Below are 20,891 nucleotides of genomic sequence, written 5' to 3'. Positions count from 1 at the left end.
CACTTCACACAAGCGGCACACCATCAATACAGGATCTATTTGCATGCAGATTTTTCACAGAGGTTGTTGCTTTTCAGCTGAATTAGCAGCTTTATTGTAATTTTTATTCATTTGGACAAATTTTCAGATATTGAAGGTACAGTGAAAGGATTACTCCAGAAAGCAGAATGCTGCTCTATTCAAACAGGTAACAAAAGGACCCCCATTCCTGACGGCTGTTGAGGGTCCCAGTGATCGCCACCCTGTACTGTAAGTTCCTTACATGGTTAATTTTCTGTAAGTCCTATAAATTGTGAGATGGATTGGACTTTGGAAGCACATTCCACACATGTTCTATGGGACTGAGATCCAGGGAGTGATCCTCAAACCATTCCTGAATCCATTATGAAGCAGTACTAAATGCATTATCCTGATGAAAGAGACCACTGCCATTAGGGAATACTGTTGCCATATAGGGGTATATTTAGTCTAGAACAATGGAACATGCATAATGCCCAGAGGATTACACTGCCAGTGCCAACTGGTGTTAATCCTAAAGTGCATGCGGATGGCGGCTTCTCCCCAGGTAAGTAATGCACATGATTACGGCCGCCCAAATTTTGTAACAGTAAATGTGATTCATAAGACCAGGCCTTCTCCTTTCATTGCTCTATGATGTAAGGGGGCATTCACACGGTCTGGAAATCGCGGATGCTACGGCTGTGTCAGTACAGCAGTGGGAAGATTTGAACAGGTTCACAGCTCCCAGCATCATAATGAAACATGATGACGGAAGTTCTTGATGCCGGACGGCAGCTTCACGCTCCATAGCATCCGTGATGTACAGAGCCTGATAATTAACTGTAAACGAGCGCCGATCTGCTAGATCAGCACTCATTTACTGGGCCTATTACACAGCTAAATAATCATTCAACAAGGGCTGCATGGACATCATTACCGATGTCCTTGCAGCCCTTGCTTAAAGTGACACTGTCACCCCCTTTTTGCATTCATTACAGGTGTAAAGGGTAAATTTAGCAGTTTTCATACCATATTTTATTTCATACGTCATGGTGCTTGTTCAAGTAAAAAGTCATCTTTTATCAACTGCAGATTGAGCTAAGTGGGCGGGGCTTTGAAGCATTAGCACCACCTAGCCCCGCCCACAGCACCACCGACCTTTAGGCCAGCCTGTTCCAATGGCCGATGAGGGGGCAGGGTTTATTATGTCATGGAGGGGCGGGGCAAATGGTGGCGCTGTGGGCGGGCCTAAGCGGTGCTAATGTTGCGAAGCCCCGCCCACTTAACACAATCTGCAGTTGATAACACCTGTGTAGAGAAGTCAGAATGCTAAAAGGGGGTGACAGTGTCACTTTAAACTGCCAATGATCATTGATATAGGCTGATCGTTGTGTTTATTACACGCCTGGATAGGGCCGATTATCGTTCCGTGTAATAGTACCCTAAGTCTGATGCTCGAGCTTTCAGCAATGGACAAGGGTCCAAGTGGACACTATGGGGGAGATTTATCAAAGGGTGTAAAATTCAGACTGGTGCAAACTGCGCACAGCCATCAATCACAGCTCAGCTTTCCTTTCACCAGAGCTGGAAGCTGAGCTGTGATTGGTTGCTGTGGGCAGTTTGCACCAGTCTAAATTTTACACCCTTTGATAAATCTCCCCCTATGAGCTGTCTGGGGTTTAATCTTCTGTCTAATGGGTTTACATTCCTGTACGATATGTATTTTAAATATGACACACCCAAGGTAGAAAAGAATACATAAAATAACATATAGAACTGAAAAAACAATGAACAGAGCTGAGACACGGCTAGTAATATTGTCTGCTACATGGCCTCATTGCTTTTAAAGTATCTTAGTAACAATATCGTTCCAGGATATAGCACCTTGGGACAGAAAGGCTGTACCTTCATGAGTACACATATGGAAGCAGCCTATAGTGCAGTCCTATAGAAACTCAGATTTTAGCTTGAGGATACATCTCTTCTAGATTAGCAGCAATGACAAGTCATACCCTATTAACAGCCCTTCCATTGCGCACACTTTTTAGACCTTGAATGGCATATAAATATGACTGCTATGCATCATTACAACCCCTAGCTCTCCTTCTCCTATGATATATCTATATATTACAGTAGTTCTCACATTATCTTAATGAGCCAGGGTTATAGACCCAAAAAGCAAACAATCCTGAAAGTGAGTACTGACATTCTGCATCAAAGGATCCGATCGGAGGGGGGTGGGGGGGGGGGGGAAGCGGGGCTCACGTAATAGCTTTTTAATATCTGAAGTGATGGAAACCTGCTGTCAAAAACTCCAAATGTTCATTTCTCCCCTTGTTCACTTTACAATATTACACTGATAAAACACGTACATTATGACTTATGTGTTGAGTAAAATTTATATAGTCCATGATATAGTTTCTGACCTCTGCTTTCCAACCCATAAACCGGTCTATAATAAACTAGTGTCAAAAGTAAATATAGTGCTCCTATCTATGGTAATAAGAAATGTGATAAAAGACCCGACTCTGCTCACAGCACAAACTTAGATGTCTAAACTCTGTTAGGGTAAGTTCTCATGGGATTTTGTTTTAATAGATGCTTAGGGTGAGTGTAAAAAAAATTATTTATACTCACCTACCTTGATTCCCTGTGGCTGCTGCACCGATGCTCCTGCTGCCTTGTTGCTCTGAGCTACTTCCTGGTTCCTTATGGCTCCTTTGCTCAGCCAAGCACTGGCTGCACTGGGACAGTTCAGACAGGAATGATCAGGAAACAGAATTTACGGACCGTTTCCACGGGCCGACATGGAGGAGCAAACGATAATCGTTAAGTGGAATAGGGTCTTTAGCTCAGAAGGCCAAGGACAGGAAGTGTTGGTACAGTTTTTTTTGTTATTTTTACACCCCCCCTCAGGCATCTGTAAAAACGTTTGATCTCTGGATAAATCCTTTATTTGTGGATTTTAAAATGAGCCAATTTGTAAAGCAGATTTTTACTATGGATTTCCCCTCTTTCAGGAGTAAAATCAACAGGGGTATCTTTGAGGTTTCACAGAGGGTTTACTGCCACTCTTTAAAAGGAAAAAAAAAATCTGCCCCCTATTTTCCAGATGTTGGTGGTTACTTTTGCGTTATCTGCTATCTTTATTTCTTCACTTATTTTAAGCCCCCTGAGATTCAGATATTTCTCATGTAGATGTGTCTTTTCAGTAATACATGCTGGATACACGATCTATGTGCACAGGAGTTGAGAGTTAGTTGTGTGAGCTCTGCTTTCTCTCTACACTTGAATCTCATCCTAAAAACTATCTTGTGTGTGCTCCTCTCTCTGTCTACAGCTTGTGTGAGCTGCCCACCTTGTATGTCCTCCAAACTCTCCACACTCTCATCTACTGTACACAACCTCCTTTTCCTCCCTGCTGTAAGAAAAGATGGTGTAAGAAAGAGGATACTAAAAAGCCTGTAAGAGACACACACAGTCATTTGCTGGAGTTTTTAAGTATTAAGAAAAATGCCAGACAGGCGCCAAAGTTGTACAACAGTTAGAGGTATTTCATGAAGACAATTTAGGAAGTTGCCTAATTTTACATTGAGGAAACAAATGAATACAAAAACATTAGGTGGGCATAGCCTTTAGGAGAATACTAAACTGATTCTCCTGCTGTATTCTGCAGGTAAATGATCTGCAAAGTGTGTGAACAGGAGCAACAAGAAATATCATTCTAGATCAGGTAGTAGGGTCCAGACAGGGTTGCAAAGCATATGAAAGCTGACTTTCTAAGTAACAGAATCATAGAAAACACTCACTATAACTCCATATTCCACACCCTAAACGTAAGGATTAGCTAAGCTGAAGGAATGACACCATAGGACAACGTATGACACCGGCAGTTCTGTGACCCGGCGTGTCACAGAGTGGCCAGTGTCAGTGAAGTGTATCCCGGCTGGTACTACAGTATCGGCCAGGTAAACTTCAATTCTATTGAGTTGGGATGTGCCCGCATCCCGATTCACCATAGAACACAATGGAAAGTGCGGCTTGTCAGTGTTGTGCGGCCGCTATTCAATGAATAGCGGCCGCACAAAACTGACATGTCAGTTTTCGTTGCTGTTGTTGCAATCTGGGCCGGAGCGTATACTATGTGTATACAGTCCGTCCGGGATTCAATTATTGTCAATTTGCAACTACGGCCGTGATTAATACAAAAGATACGTTGCGTGAACGTGGCATTAAAATTGAAAGAAAGTTAGGGGTCTATAACTGTGTCCCCTTCAAGATGTGTCAATGGCCGGCACAGGTACAATCAGAGCAGCTCTCGATTTCTCAGCTTCCTCGTAGTTCCTTAGTATGACATCGGAGAGGTAGATCTCAAAATTTACACCAGTCAAACCGGAATTTTTAGGTACTGAGTTAGGTAAGCCTTTAAAGGCATGACAAAACTTCACATTAAACTACACTGCCCAAATTCTTTCAATAAAATGATTCTTTCAGACAAATTGTTGCCTTCTAGAATTTACAAAGCCATTTCACTAGCCTAACGCTGCTGCTACAGTACATGCGATTATTTAGGGAGGCCACATAAATGATATAGAAAAGGGATTCCTGGTAGATGCCTGGAGCTCCCTATTCTCCGTCGTCTTCCATGTCACCTATAATATCAGGTTCTGTCGTGCTTCATTGGCTTAACCTTTCACACACCCATCTTGTACTTTTGCATTCACTCATTAACATGAAAAGAGTCACCTCATATATCAAACACTACAAAAAAAGGATGTTGTATTTTTTTCTATAAAAAAGAATTTAAAAGATTACTCACTGTATAAAGCAATTTCCTTAAACAATTTACAGAGGCATTGTCACAAATTTGTTTAACAAAATCAACAGGGGTTGTGATCGAAAGCAGTTATGCAATATACTCTATTTTTTTCTATGTTTAAATCAACCTTGTACATAGTCAATAGGGGTCTCCCTGCACTGCACATGTGTACAACTGTTGCACATCCACATTCAGTAGCAGAGAATCCTGGGAGTGCTTGCATTGTACGGTCAGCTCTCCTGCTCTCTCTTATGTCGCACAGCACCGAAACCTCTGTAACCACACAGTGACATTATACTAACTGAACTGCTGCATAAAAAAGAGCATTGTCTCCTGGTAAAAATGCACAGCTGATAATATAATCAGCAAAAGTTAGTAATATAATTAGCCTAAGTTAATTGCCCTCAGCTGATAAGCAATCTGCATGATGAACAAGTGTGTTTCCTTACATGAGCATTTTCTTGAACTGAGAAAATACCAAATATCTGCATGAAGGGTGCAAGGACCACAGTTTGGCCATATGTATAATGTCCTTTAAAGTGTCACTGTTGTTTCATTTTTTTGCAGAAATCAATAGTCCAGGCGATTTTAAGAAACTTTGTAATTGGGTTTATTAGGCTAATATGCCATTATCTGCATTCAAAAAGCCTTTCCCCAGGTCCCCCCTCCCCCTCTCTCTCATCCACTGCTCATTATCAGGAAATCTCGACTATTTTACATTAGTCGAGTCTTGTCTGTTCTATGAAGAGAGGAGGGGGGAGGGAAGAGAGAGATTAGTCAGCAGCAGAGAACAAAGGATTACACAGTGGGAGCTGTGTGAAAGCCGGTATTCAGAGGTCAGAGAGGTCAGTGCTGACTTCAGAGGAGATAGCCTGTGATGTAGCTGTAAATTATCTCTTTGTTGTCCTGTTTCAGTGCCTCATCTCCCTCCACCCCTCCCCTCTCCATAGAAAACCATGAAGACGGGGGGAGAGCTTCAAACGGCTTTTTCATGATAAAAATGCTTTTTTCGGCTAATAAACCCAATTAAAAAAAATCTTTAAATCTCCCATACTATTGATTTCTGCAAAAAAAAATAAAAATAGGCGTCAGTGACATTATAAACATAGAAAACTTTAAAAAGAAAAGAATAAAGCGAGTATATTGCAAAACTGCTTGCAATCATAACTTGCTGATTTGTTTAAAAACAAATTGCAATGGGTACGCTTTAAGATCTCTGCTTGCTTTAAGTGAATGCCAATGATGATTGCATTCAATGGCTAAAAATCTATTCCGATCATGCCTCGCTCCTTATCTTTAAAAGGCATTCAATAAGAAGCCTGATTTAAAGGTTCTTTGCCGCAGAATTGAGTTGTCTGGTGTTAGGAATCTTAATGTAAAGTCTGTAACTAAACAATTTCCTGAGAAGTATTCCATCCTTTGCATTCTGACCCTTGTCAGTTTTGTGACTGGTGCCGCCTTAGTTCTCGGAGAACGGACCTGTACATGACATGCAGCGGATTAAACTGATTGAGATGCAATTTGCCTAGCAACCATTCATTAGGCAAGGTTCAGAAACCGGCCAGCAATCCAATCCAGCTCCTTATCTGCTGAGGAGATAACAGTCTCCTACCTTCAATTCCAGTCATGCTGCTTAACATTTGGATCTGTAATGCAAAGAGCAATTTATTGCCCCAATGACCCCACCACTTGTGTCTTGTCCTACCTATGTATTTTGCAGAAGTGTAAAACTGTATCTGCATTATGGTTCTAGGCTTAAAAGCCCCTTCTTCTCTTTCAAAGCCAGCGCTAGAATCCCAGACCTTGCTATATACAGGATTATAAAGGTTTTATACATACTTTATTCACATATACCAAACCTGCCTGCACATTAGAGAACACAGTTTAATGGGTAAGGGGTCTTCAGACATCCCCCGATGGCAAATAGAACAAAACATGTTAGTTTTTTTGGTAAATATAAACCAGGCATGTTGGATTTTAAAGGGAATCTGTCAGTTCAATATCATGCTAAGAGCTGCAGACATGCAGCTAGGTATAATTTGTTTTATCTCCCTGTTTCTTAGCTGATGGCTGAAGGTTACAAAATCATGTTTTTCCTCTAAGCTTAAGTGTCACAGAGGCGGTGCTGAGCTGCACCATGCCTTCTCTCCCCCCCAACCCCTCCCTGCTTGAATTCCAGACCTTGCTATATAAATCAAATCATAAAGATTAGGGTGGGGAGGGTGGAGGTATGCTGCAGTTAAGCACCGCCTCTATGACTTTTGAGCTTAAAGGGAAAACATGATTAAAAAAAAAAAAAAAAATTTACTTTGCAAATATCCATAAGCTAAGAGCCAGGTATCATTTGTTTTATCTCCCTATGAGCTATCGGCTGATGTCTGAAGCTCTAAGCAAGATATACAGTTGACAGATTCCCTTTAACATCTTTTCTTTCCAGAGAGCAGCTAATTCCCCCCTCCCCATTAAAAAATACATGCAGGCCAAGCCAAGTGAGCATCTTTTAAGAGGAGCCAGGAGATGATGTTATAACATATGTTTAGCCAGCAAAGATCAGTACTTCGTCACTCACTCCAGGAGCATAACTCCTGTTAACCTATTCACAACCAGAAGTGAGGGGGACAGTATTCTCAGAACCTATTATAATCATAACCACATATTCAGCACAATCTTCAGGACTCTCTTGCACAATGCTGCGCGGGATATCATTTTTTCACTCTGGTGGAATTTTGCTGTTTTATTAAGGGGAACTGGTCTCATTGTACATGCAATCCTATCTGTGGAAAGCATGTTACAGAACATTCATATATAGATCAGATTCATAGATAGTTTTATGGGAAAACACTTAAAACTCATTTTATACTCATTGTTCAGGTAGGAGAGTCCAGTGGGTGGTCCTAACCAGGGATTAACAGCCTTGCTGTATGAGTGTACAGACTGGACTCCTAAGCTCAGAATGAGCAGGAATTTAAAGGGAATGTACCATCAGTACATTCGCTTCAAGTGTTTCACATGGATAGAATAGCGCTGGCGTGGAGAAGAATCAATGGACCTCATCATAGAAGGGCAGGGTTTTCCTCCCACTGGGGGCGGATCGGCCAACCTCCAGTGCTTCACCCCCGGCTGATACCCGGGAATAAAAGGGCCGCCGCACCAGCTTCCTCGCATGTAAAACACTTAAAGTGATGTACTGAAGTACTGATGGTACATTCGCTTTAAATAAAGTACAAGTTATACTAGATATTTTCCCTTGAAGCTATATGTTAGTCTGCTCAGCCTATCCTGTTCTATATCATTCCACCAGCAGATCAGACTGCATATTCAACATGACAAGTTCCCTATAAAGGGGTTATCCCAAGATTGTAACTCACAGGATATTTGCAGAGCATCTGATAGCTGAGGCATCCAGCGATTATTTTAAGAAGGGTCCCTTGTTGCCATGTGTGAAGAGTGTTGCTCAAGTTACTCACTATAGGACAACCAAAGATAGCCAAGAGCAATACTCAATTTCATAAAAAAATACCACTGCAGCATAGAAAAAGCTGTGAAAAAACATGTTTTTATTTACCCATGTAGGCGCACTGTTTCAGCCCACGTCATGTGGACTTTTCTCAAGCGTCACTCGCTATGGGACTACCGAAGATAGCCAAGGGCAGTACTCAACTATCTCAGTCAGTCCTATAGAGAGTAGCCAGTAGATTGACTGAGGATCGGTAAAGAGTTGTAATCACCACAGGAAGTAATAAAACAGCTGTAAAGGCTCCTAAATACAGTACAGAAAAGTTGGCTGAACTGGGAACGGTTGACTATTTAATCCATAAAAAGCCAAGTGAATTTCTATGACTAATCCATTTTTCCCTAAAAATGTCCGAGCTGTCAGACGGCTTCTTCAGAGCACTCTACTCCTTCAGAGCTGTTTGCTCCATATTACATAATATAAAAGTGGTTTTTGCAAAGTCAGTATCATCATAACCATCATTTTATTTGCATTTCTCATCACTTTAGGAAAGGCTCGGCTTCTAAATAAATCTCAATGATTAACTAGAGTCAAGCTAAGAATCACGCAGTGTATGGGAGGATACTCAGCAGCTGAGCAAATGGAGTCACACAATCTTACAATGTTTAGTTATGAGAACTTGACGAACCCCAAAAGCTCACAATTCTAACAATTTCTTTTCTAACAATGACCCAGTTCTCCCCTATCCAGAGTACAGGTCAATGTCATTGCTTATATAGCCTTTATTTCTGCACTGTTTTATTATGATGTAAATTACTGCATCAGGCTAGGTTTACACCACCTTTATGATGTACATCACAGGTGTCTGTCAGCATCCCATCAAGGATTATTAGTACACTGTGGCGTACATCAGTGGGTGTCATTCATTTTACCTGCTTAAATGCTACCTGCTGACTTTGTTCAGGCCAAACTGGATGAGGTTGTACAACAGACCGCACTATTAATGGATAGGCCACAGAGTCCCATTAGATGTGTAGAGTGGAAAATGGCCCAAACTGAGTAACAAAGCGACTCCATTGGGCTATTGAAATGAACGACACCTGCTGCTTTATGCCATAGTATATGCTGACATCCTGTACTTGGTGAGATGCCAACAAACACCTGCAATGTGCTATAAACGTAGTTTGAACCTAGCTTTAGGGCCCGTTCACACTACGGATTCGGTGAGGAAATTCTGCCGGGATCCTCTGTTTGCAGACCCCGCGCCAAATTACTCCTGCCATGTCTTTGAATGGGAGGGCTTGCACGCCTCAGCTCTCTGCTCCTCTCCGCTCAAAGAATTAACATGTCAATTTTTTGAGTGGAGACGCGCATGTCCTCCCATTCAAAGACGTGGCAAGAGGGATTCGTCGCGGAGTCCGTGGACGGAGGTTCCCGGCGGAATCTACGCATCGAATCCGTCGTGTAAACAGGCCCTTTCATGGGCAAATAATGTAAAAGATTACTAGTCATGCCAATGGATCTACAGTAAATACTTACCAGAATAGACTAGGATCACAGGCCAAGTGATCTACAGGAAGGGAAGCCCAGCAAATTCCAATCTCCCTACAATGAAAAGGGACAAAAACAAATGCATGAATACATAATTCCAAAAGGAAATATATAAAAAAAATAAAATATATATATTTATAGTACAGACATTGGACAAAGTGACCTGGCCTATAGGCTTGTTACTGGATACCTTGGAATAAACTACAGCGGTGCCTTGGATTACGAGCATAATTCGTTCATAATTCCCATAAGAAATCACTGAAATGCAGACAATTGGTTCCAAACCCCAAAATAATGATTTATTATTCTGAATAACATGTAAAACAGATGAAACAAACATTCAGAAACAGCAGAATCTGTGATATTATAAGTTACTGTACAGTAATGGAGAGGATGGGAAACACAAGGGCGGACAGAGACTGCAGGGAGCATGAAGGAATGAGCAGGGCAGATGTGGGCACATACATGCAGCACTCTCTGTCCGGGGAGAGAGGGGTTACAGCTATAAAGAGATTACCTCCACAGTCCTGTCCCCTGATGTAGGCCCCAGCCTGAAGTGGATCTGCTATGATTTGGAAGGTGAGGGAGACTTCCTGGGTCAGAGTACAGTGCTGTAGACTCCACTATGCAGACCATGCCCCTCTACCACTCAGTACAGGTAGCTCTTACACAAAAGCAATGCTCTTAAACCAAGTCGCAATTCTGAAAAACTGAGCTCTTAAACCAAAACGCTCTTAAACCAAGTTACTCTTAAACCAAGGTACCACTGTATATCTATGTTCTCAGCGATTCTTTGCTGTCTGCAGATAGCATGTGCCTAGATAAAAGTGCATTTTTCATAATTTACAGGGAGGCAACAAAACTTTTAATAAAATTATCCAGCCCCTTGCCAGTCTATGCTTTTTAGCAGAAAATTCCAGCTCAGGTGATCACTGGTCACAGGATGTCCTACCTTAGTGATCAGTGATTGGCTGAGCAGAATGCCAATGCTGCGACCACACTGTTTTAAAAGCAAGAAGCATTGACAAGCATGTGACCAGATGACATCACAACTGCATCTGTGGGGGACTGGGGCGGCGAGTATTTTTTTTTTATTGTTTCCCAATCTGAAAACAAGGTACTGCAGCCATTGACTTTACAGGGACAATGCAGCAATACCTTGCACTGCCGCTACTACTACTACTAGAATGACATTTTGTAGAATAAGGTGATGTAAACATTATAGAGTCTTCAGCATCTGCATAAGTACCACTTCTCCTTCACACAGGAGTGTCAGCAGTTCAGGGAGTAAGACCCTAAGCCATCTAAAATTGATGGCCCAACCTGAGAATTGTCCATGAATTTTTAACGCCTAGATAATGAAATAAGGATAATGAAATAGCAGCATTGTTCTTGACATATATCTTGCAGCACCAGAAAAGTCTATTCTACAGGAACATCAGCCAATGGCTTATTGCTGTTATAGAAAACAGCCTCAAAATGTTGTTTCTTTGTTATTTTAAAGGGGGGGGGGGGGGGAGAGAATTTATCAGCGCAGAATTCTAGGCCAATTTAGTCTGGGGGAAAAAAACAAGGGGGGAAAATGCGCTTATTTAAGTGCACCTAACAAACTATGTAGCCTAAATATTGAAAAATTAAAAAGCAGGTCACAATACTAGAACAAAGGCCTAAATAGAGATATCCAGCTCTGGAGACACAGTGGAATGCAGATAAACCTATTAAATGGCACCAACTGTTACAGAATACAGCTGAAATCATGCCCCGTAACAATGCAGGTGACACCGGAGCAGAATGGGATACGGCACCAGCATATTGATTCTACACCCACAATTAGCCTGCAGTTACAATGACCTCTCGCAGGTACATTTGACTTCCTAAAGAACCTTAAAACTCCATTTAATGTTTTGCAAAAGGTCTTGAAATAATTGACATTCAGCCGGGCTGCATCTCGCGTGGAGAATTAGTCATGCTGTTTGCTAATCACCGGAAGATAAACTTGCTCGGCACATCCAGCTAGAAATGCCCACTTGCAGCAACTTTTAGAAATCACTGCAATCCAATTATCATGTAGGCACCAGCTGGCGAGGAGATGACAATTTTAGATCTTTACGTTTAAAGGCTAATTAGTTTTTTCCTTAATTTATGAAATGACGTTTCTGACCCTGTTTCTAAAGCTGGGAATTCTCAATTTAGTAAATGTTTTATACATACAAAAAGTTGTTATACCAGAAGTCTGAAAATATCTGCCCTGTCGAATCTAAAAAATTGAAGAAAAAAAAACAATTAAACAATCATGTCCTGCATCTGTCAGTAAGCCCACAGGTAGACTGGTCATGTGAACAGGATTGTGAGCGTACCGCCCTATTCCACCAACAGATCTGACAACAGATTATCTGCCAAAGAATTGTAGCCAAACCCAGGAACAGACTATAAACAGAACAGGTCATAAAGGAAAGACTGAGATTTCTCCTCTTTTCAAATCCACTCCTGGGTTTGGCTTCAAATCTTTGGCAGATAATCTGTCCTCAGATCTGTTGGTGGAATAGGGCCTTAAGCTTACTCATAGACCAATTATTAGGGGATAGGAAGACCAAATAGGAATAACCCTTAATGGTGCGTTCACACCTACAGGATCTGCAGCAGATTTTCTGCAGCAGATTTCATTTAAATAACTGAACACAGCATCAAATCTGCTGCAGATCTGCTGCAGATCCTGTAGGTGTGAACGCACCCTAAACAAGTTTTCTATTGTTATTATAAGTTTTTTAAGTGCAGCATAGGCTATTATAGAATAAAGCAAAGCCTTATGTATATGCCTTATGCATACCTTTAGTTAAAGGGTTGTTAAAATTTGAAACCTATTTTAAATTAATAAATTAACATAAGGTTATTTTACTACCTTCCTTTTGACTTTTTATGCAAAGTGTGTTGTTTTCACCCCATGGTCCTTTTGTCACCAAGAGGAGGTAGATCTGTCAGATGGACTTTCTACTCTCTCAGTGTTGGGAGATTTGGGAGTAACACATCAGACATCAGCTCCGATTGTGGATGGGGGGAGAAAATCTTTGTAGGACAGCCCACAGTAGAGGATACAAGGCAGATTGCAGGGCATAATATGGGTTAAGTGCATGTGAGTGTAAAGACAGCAGAGCTCACACAGTACACTGTAGGGGCTATAGAAAAGAAACTATACAAACATTTTAAATAGCGGTAAAAAAAAAAACGTTAAATACATTTAGGTCTGCCCAAACCTGAACATTCTGCATCTGTAGTGTAGTATCACTGAAATGACTGCAGCACTACAACACTGCAGATACCAGGTACTGGGGAAAGCTTATAGCCATTAAACCCTTAAAATAACCAGTGTCAACAGAAGAGCTACCAGGATACATCTACCATTACTTGGGATATAAAAATCCAGCATGAAGCACCGTTAACTTAAATGAACTATACATGCATGAATTAGTAGGGGAAAAACTTTGTTCTATCCAAACAAAGATCTGACTCCTGTTGCACAAAAACTGAATGTTCTCCTGTGGAAGTGAATGTTAAAATCTGATAAATCCAACCTTGTAAGAGCCGAGGAGGACTAAAGCTGCAGATGGCACATCTAACAGGCTTGTTAATTTTCCATTGTGCAATGTCGTTGCGAAGCTTAAACCTCAAGTAAGATTACAAAAAGTAATTTGGCAAATGTTTAGGGATTTAGATTATTGGGAGTCAGCTACACCTTCCATAGAGAAAATTGCATTTTCTCTGTCTCGCCTCACGTCTGCATCTGGTTGTATATTTCTGTACACAGCATCACGAAAACAAAGTTTCCTAAACATATTGCAGGCAGCAGCCTTCAGCGGCCGTGGATTCTGTACAGGAGCTAATTAATTTTATCTTTGTTCACTCCGCGATTAAGCCCCATGGTAAGCCAAGCCTAACTGTGCGAAGAACCCCTGAGATAAGATCGCTTCATCAATATGCTAGCTGACTCATGGCCACCGGTCCCCATGCACTGACACCTTCCCACTGAGAGCTTCCAACAGGAAAACCATTTGCACCTTTTAGACATCAATCATCCTCTGCCCAGGCTAGAACATTCAGCACATGTAAGAGAGAGGATAGAAAGCAAGCAAACAGCTACACCAACCTTACCAAGGGCTCAGACAACACGTTCAGAACTAGTGTTTAGATTATATGCTCAGCATGTAAAGGCTCCATGTACCTTGTAAATTAACAGTGTGTCCTTTTGAACTCGGTCATCTCGGTTTATATATATTTTATTTTTTGCAGTATAGTACAATGAAGATGATAATATTCCATACAATGGTAAAAAGGACAAAAAAGATACTTTTGTAATTACAATGGAAGTATATTCTTAAACTATCCTACTGTACAAGTATATAGTGGGATATGTCACAGCTTCTGTCAGAGACTATGGATAAAGCCCTAGTTCCATACTTCGTGCTAACTGTGTAACACAGCAAAGCCGGGCTGTAGATGGAAATCACCAAATGAAACCCATTCCCAACACTCTATTAGGGAATTACAGAAATAACAAAGGGCGACCCCCGTTCTGGACACTAGAACAAAGTTACCACACTGAGCTTCTCTCACGTTAGATGATTAAGCACTTCTATGGATTACAGATAGCCTAGTAACAGGATATTGACATAATCAAAAGTTCTCTCGATTCACAGGTTAGGGGACATGTCCATTTTTCAGCGCAGAGAGAGGAGGCGCGCAAGCCTCCCAATAGACTGCCATTATGACAATGCCAGTTTTGCTCCGTGTGAATGGAGCCTAAGAATACAAGAACATCCCCAGGGGTTCCTGTATATCAGAAATGCTGCGTGCAGGCGAGCTGTATTACTATCCATTTTGTATCATCCTACAAAACATTTATTAATAAGTGGAGACATTTAAGGACATGAGTATAAAAAGATATCTGTGCTGCCCATAACAGCCATATTCTAGCTTTCACCTCATGATAGAGAGAAATATTCTCACTAATGCACATCTTTAATTGATGCAATAAAACCTAATAAAATTATTGGTCTACAAAACAATATAACAACTAGCACATAGAGTAACTCTCCCAGGTCACATACTCTGAGAACAGCAAAGGATAAAGGGAAAGATGCTGAGCTCATCTATACATATAGTTGTGTATGATTTGATTCAGGATTTTCATGTAAGACACTGTGTGCATGATATCAGGACTCCTACAGAAAGATAAGGAGTCCTGCTTTCTCACACCGATACAAAATGATTGACAGTGGGATAAAGGTTAAAACATATATGTTAAATGTCTATGTTTTTGTATATTGGGGCCCTGTGTGTAACCCTATCCACTGGAGGCAGACATTTAAAGAGCACATGTGAAGAAAAGACAAGTGAAAAGTTTTTAGTCAGCTGAGGTCTGAGTGTTCAGACTGATCCGTACAAGTGGGAAGAGCAGCACCCCTCTATGTATGTATGTCTCCCCTCACTCTGCGTCTAGGTGAGCAGGACAACCCCATAGACTTACAATATGAGCCCATCTAGTTATCATGGGGTCTGGACACTTATACCCCAAAACTGTGCCCACTTAAAGGGGTACTCCAGCAGGGGGGGGGGGCACTTTTGTGCTGGGACTGGGGAGGAGGTGGCCGAGGGAAAAGACGTCCACTCACCTCCCCGGTTCCAGTGGCGGGTCCCGCATCGCGGCGCTCCGGTGTCCGACCGCTTCCTGGGGTCTGACGCGGGCCCGAGGCGTGACGTCTCAGGTCCGCTCAGCCACTCAGTGAAGGAGGCGGGATCCGTTTTAAGTCCACTCAGATCCCGCCTCCTTCACTGAGTGGCTGATCGGCCCTGAGACGCCACGCCTCGGGCCCACATCAGACACCCGGAAGCGGCCGTGAATCGGGCACCGGAGCGCCGCGATGTGGGACCCGCCGCTGGAGCCGGGGAGGTGAGTGGATGTCTTTTCCCTCGGCCACCTCCTCCCCGATCCCAGCACAAAAGTCCCCCCCCTGGAGTACCCCTTTAAAGCAATCTTGCATATACTATAAAACGGAAGCCATAAATGTGATGTGAAAATATCCGCCTTTGGCTTTGTAATAGCAAATACCCATAGTAAATTCGGATATATATATTTTAAAAAAACCTGGGGGAGATTTATCAAACTAGTGTACAGTAGAGTTGGCTCAGTTGCCCCTAGCAACCAATCAGATTCCACCTTTCATTTTCCAAAGACTTCTGTCTGACTCTGCCCCCCATGCAATTATCTTCTTGTGATTGGCCAGAGTTCCTTTTACCTAAGAGGGAATGTGAATAGTGGACAACCCCTTTAAGCTGACAAATACTGATAAAGGAAAAGCATTCGTTTTGGAGGGGTAGTTTCCACTTTGGGGCTGCTATTCTATGGCTCACCTCACAATGTACGACAACTTTTGCAGAGATGAAGGTGAGACAGTAGACCATGTAAGGCTTTTCAGATTACCAGCCGAAAAATGTCAATTTCCAGAGGGTCTGAAATAGGAACAAAAAGAACAGAGCGAGCACAAATACTTAAAAGGGCATTCCCATCTCATGAAGTTATCCTTCTACCATAACAAAGGGGTATAACAAGCTGATCTGACTGATAGGACCCCCACTAATCCCGAGAATAGGAACAAAATGGTCCCTGGAATGAATGGTGCACACTGCAGCCAGCGCTCCAGCATTTTATGGGACTGATGAACTTTGCTGAATGAGGACTTGGAGAACTACCCACGCAGAATTTTGTCCCCGTTCATAGGATCAATGGTGTCTGGCTCTAACCATTTAGCAGTGGTGTCAAACTCAGGCCCTCCAGCTGTTACAAAACTACAATTCCCATCATGCCTGGACAGCCAAAGCTGCTTTGGCTGTCCAGGCATGATGGGAATTGTAGTTTTGTAACAGCTGGAGGGCCTGAGTTTGATACCTATGATTTAGCTTGTAATCGCACACCCTGCAGATAGCGGATAACTTCATGAGATGGGAACGCCCACTGAAACTAGAAAGGGATATGCTGTCTATACTTACTGCCTCATTTTCACAGTGGTTTTGATGAGCTATGGGTATACATCCTTAACCCTCCTTAGGGATGCATCGTGATTGAGTGACCTCCCCAATAAATGGTCCAATATATCAGGAATTGATGATCTGTGAAAAAATAAAAATATTTTTAAATAACTTCATTTTAACATGGCTTGACAGGTATTTCCGTCACAGATATCTATGGCATATCAACAGGATGGATGCGGGTCCCCAAAAAGCCTCTATAGGAAAAAGCATCACAACACAGTTTTGCACATCAGGTTTTAGGCACAGGTACCTGCCAGGTTGTCTTTAACACTTCATTGCATAACTCTCTGAATCAAGGCAATGGTGTAATTCACTGTCTTGACACATAATAGATATATGCTGCCGATATAATGTTCTGCTATGCAGTGGTGCGGCACAATCTGCTGTCCACCATGTGACAGAAAGGGTAGAGCCAAGGAGCAGTAAAGATAGCAGGAGGGAAGAGGTATAGAACCAGTGACGTCTGGACCACAAGGAGGAAGGAGCGGAGGATAACCATGAATTTAGAGTATATGACGTCACAGAAGCGGTAGGTAAAACACCAGAAGCATAATCATATGACCTCATGTGAAGCCTTTCAGCCACAGAAAATACATAACCTATCATACTTCATGTAAACCATCTGTACACACTTTATAAAGTTCGGAGAAATTAGTAGCCCTAGGCCCTTCTTTTCTGAAGAACAAAAGGGACCCCAGAACAGCTACACTGATACAAAGACAAGATTTCTCAATTAGGATAAAAGCAATATAAAAGGTCTGCACATTCAGGAGGCACACCAAAGGGACATTTACATGCAATTATATGCATTTTGTAATCCATATGCATTACGAATCTACACAAAGCCTGGAAGCATGAAGCTTTGCCTTCACAATAGATTTTAGGGATTTCAGGGGCCATTACAAAGTCTGAACATCACAGAATATTTATAGCGATATATTAAAAAGAAAAGATATATAGCTGCGGTGTACTCGCGGCATACACTAAAACAGGATCATAAATCAAACAGACGTCTGGGCACCTATAATATTTTAAAGCAATATAATATTTACGTAACAGGGTAGAATTCCCAGCCCTGTCAGCCATACAGATGAAAGGTCAAGCTACTGGTGGGAACATACCCTTTACTATCACAGCCAGGAAACAAATACTGACTTATCCGAGATCTCTGACATTCAAACACTGCGCACAATTCACAGAAGCCCCCATGTTTGTCAAAGAACTGAAGGACACCCGGCTGCTCTCACTGAAAGAACTGTACCGCTCTATACGCTATTTAACTCTGCACACTCCGCACAACTCTGCTTTACTGCTTGAAGTAATTTACTACATAGCATACACAATAAATCACTAAGACAACAGTACTATAAATTGTACAGTACATGGAAAAATGTATTATAGCATGCTCTATTATATATGTATATATATATCATCCTGTACCAATCGATCTTCTCCATATCATCAATGCTTATACTACCGGTACCACACTATAGTTCTGTTCACCACCAGTGCACCAAATTGCCATATTAGCATATGGATTAAAGTACACCAGTCGATTTACCGTTTACACCAATCGATTATCAGCTGATTGCCGGCCGTTTTGGATGATAATTGTCTGGTGTTGTCCAGCCAAAATCTTTTTCATTCAAATCAACTGGTATCAGAAAGTTATATAGATTTGTAAATTACTTCTATTAAAAAATCTCAAGTCTTCCTGTATGTCCTGCAGGAAATGTATTATTTTCAGTCTGACACAGTGCTCTCTGCTGACATCTCTGGCCGAGACAGGAACTCTGTCTCGGTTTTCTATGAATCGCCATAGAAAAACTCTTGTACTCTGGACAGAGCTTGGTGCTCCTTTATAGCTGATGGGCTGATGAGTACAACCTTAAGTGTTAGATTAACTAACCAACTTAACTTGTTCAAAAATATGTTTGTTGCATACTGATCTATTCCATATTGCATAAACTATGGGGCAAACAACTCAAAGAGCTCCATTGTGCAATGCGGGTCCATTGAGGAATCTGCCGTATATGGATAAATGGGCACCAAAGTGGTGTGAAAAGGGTATTTCATCACTTTATTACTTAATCCTTACGATAAATGTATGATCATGGGGGTCTGACTCTAATGTATATTTTGTAGCACTGTGCCTAGAACTGCAGCTCATATAAATGGGTCTGGGTTGCAATAACAAGCACAGCCACTGCAAAATGTATGAAAAACTCTTAGGCATGCCCCTTCAAACAGCTGATAGGTGCTGGAAGTAGGGCCATCGTTTGATCCGCCCTTGATATTACAAATCTAGAAAACCCCTACAAGGGTTTGTTCACATATCTCAAACGCCCAAAGAAATCTGCTGCTATCATCTAAGAAAGCTCCACATTTGTAGTAATATTCACAACCAATAAGACAACAATTATATGGTCACATTGAATATGTGCACTGTAAAACGCATGCAGACTAGAAGCTACAGGGCTGGAATAGTCTTCTTCAATACCAATATTAGGAGAAAGGCAACCTACAAATTACTATTTTTAAACATTGTCTTTTCCCCCTTTTCATCATATTTCCTTATGTTTTTTGTTGTCTTTGTGATATGTAAAGAGACAACTGAAGAAACGTTACCAGGTATAGGATAGAGATAAAGGTTACCAACTGCACTTCAGGGAATGTGGAGAAAGAAGTTTAAAGTGAATTAATGGCCTAGATTAGATTTTTTTTTTCTGACTAGAGTGAAATATTGAACCTTTTTTATCCTATTTTTTATTTAATCTTTAGTACATTATTATAGTGGCCCAATTGTTTTTTTTTATGGGAGAATGTTCTAGGCACGCTCTGTGACCTGTGCAGTAAGGGGGGAAAGGGGAGCTGTGACAGGCATCTAATGTATATGGATGGATCCAGTATTATCAGTATACTAGTGTCATCTTTTACTCTAGTCCTGTCTTTTATAACAAGGAGCTTATCATTAGGCTTAATGGTCAGAATGAAAAAATGACCCAAAGATAGGGAATAAAGAAAAGTAGAAACAATAAATAAATAATCAAAAATCATTAAACTATATGTTTATCATAAAAACTTGGTTTAAACAATTGGCAATTTTTTTAATGATACTTTCTCTTTAAATGCCATGGCTGCCAATGTCATAAGCACACAGCAGCACAGGGAAGTCCCTGTTATGGGGGTCCTGCAGTTGTCCTTGTCATCAGTCATTGTATGTAGACATTGGGGCAGATAGTAAAGCTAATGCTCCCCATGGCAGTCAGCTATAAACTGTAATGGTTGAACATCTCCAAAAATATTTCTATATTTGACTTCTGTTAACAACTGAAGACCAAGCCGTGAACATGACGCAAAATAACTTGGCGGCGCTGAACGTCTCATTCCCTTTATTTTGTATAAGCAGAATTATTTCAAAGTAAATATTTAGAGGAAATTCACAGCGAGGCACCACCCTGATTGAGATATCAACGTTCTTATACTTATAAAAACATCCTGTTATGTATACATAACAATAGGAATCCTGTGAGATCAGCAGAAAGTGACTTGTGGAATCAACGGAGGAAGGGGGGTGATGTCTTATTAAGGGAAAGGACAGATTTCTGGTAGGAATTAGATGCATTTCCCATCTCTAAAGTAGAGACGATATGCTGCATAAATGACGACAAACCGAATATAGTACTCCAGCGGGCAGAATATCACTTCACACACATGTGAAGCCAGCAGGTAGTTTCATGGGCTGACAAATGTGATAATGCTGGACCAGCGACCACACCTGCATCACAAAGCTGCACTGCGTTGAAACCCCACTTCAAAAACTATAGAGAGGCAGCAACGAGTGATGATAAACACTGAAGATACAAAATAATAATAATATTGAATAATATTTATTTGTATAGCGCCAACAGATTCCGCAATGCAAAATGTGGATTGGTGGAGCTACCCGGAGTCGGATTGGCAATGCTCTAATATTGCTGCGGT

At 41.4% G+C, this 20,891-nt stretch overlaps 1 protein-coding gene across 4 annotated transcripts in view; it reads right to left on the bottom strand.

Annotated features, from left to right (window-relative positions):
• The window catches only part of FAM222B (family with sequence similarity 222 member B), a 100,970-nt gene that overhangs the window by 61,845 nt on the left and 18,234 nt on the right, over window positions 1–20,891 (bottom strand). For 2 of the 4 annotated variants that reach the window (XM_069944480.1, XM_069944474.1), the window contains exons 2-4: window positions 16,866–16,985; window positions 16,230–16,328; window positions 9,813–9,878 (exon numbers count right to left, since the gene is read on the bottom strand). The gene's annotated coding sequence lies outside the window, so the exon portion shown is untranslated. Of the gene's footprint in view, window positions 1–9,812; window positions 9,879–12,050; window positions 12,084–16,229; window positions 16,329–16,865; window positions 16,986–20,891 lie in introns of those variants that run through there. The other 2 variants (XM_069944475.1, XM_069944478.1) reach the window with 2 other exon arrangements.

Source organism: Dendropsophus ebraccatus, chromosome 11, assembly GCF_027789765.1.
Source record: "Dendropsophus ebraccatus isolate aDenEbr1 chromosome 11, aDenEbr1.pat, whole genome shotgun sequence".
Classification (NCBI taxonomy): domain Eukaryota; kingdom Metazoa; phylum Chordata; class Amphibia; order Anura; family Hylidae; genus Dendropsophus; species Dendropsophus ebraccatus.
The sequence above is the reverse complement of the archived record's forward strand: the minus strand, read 5'-3'. Positions and strand labels throughout refer to the sequence as shown.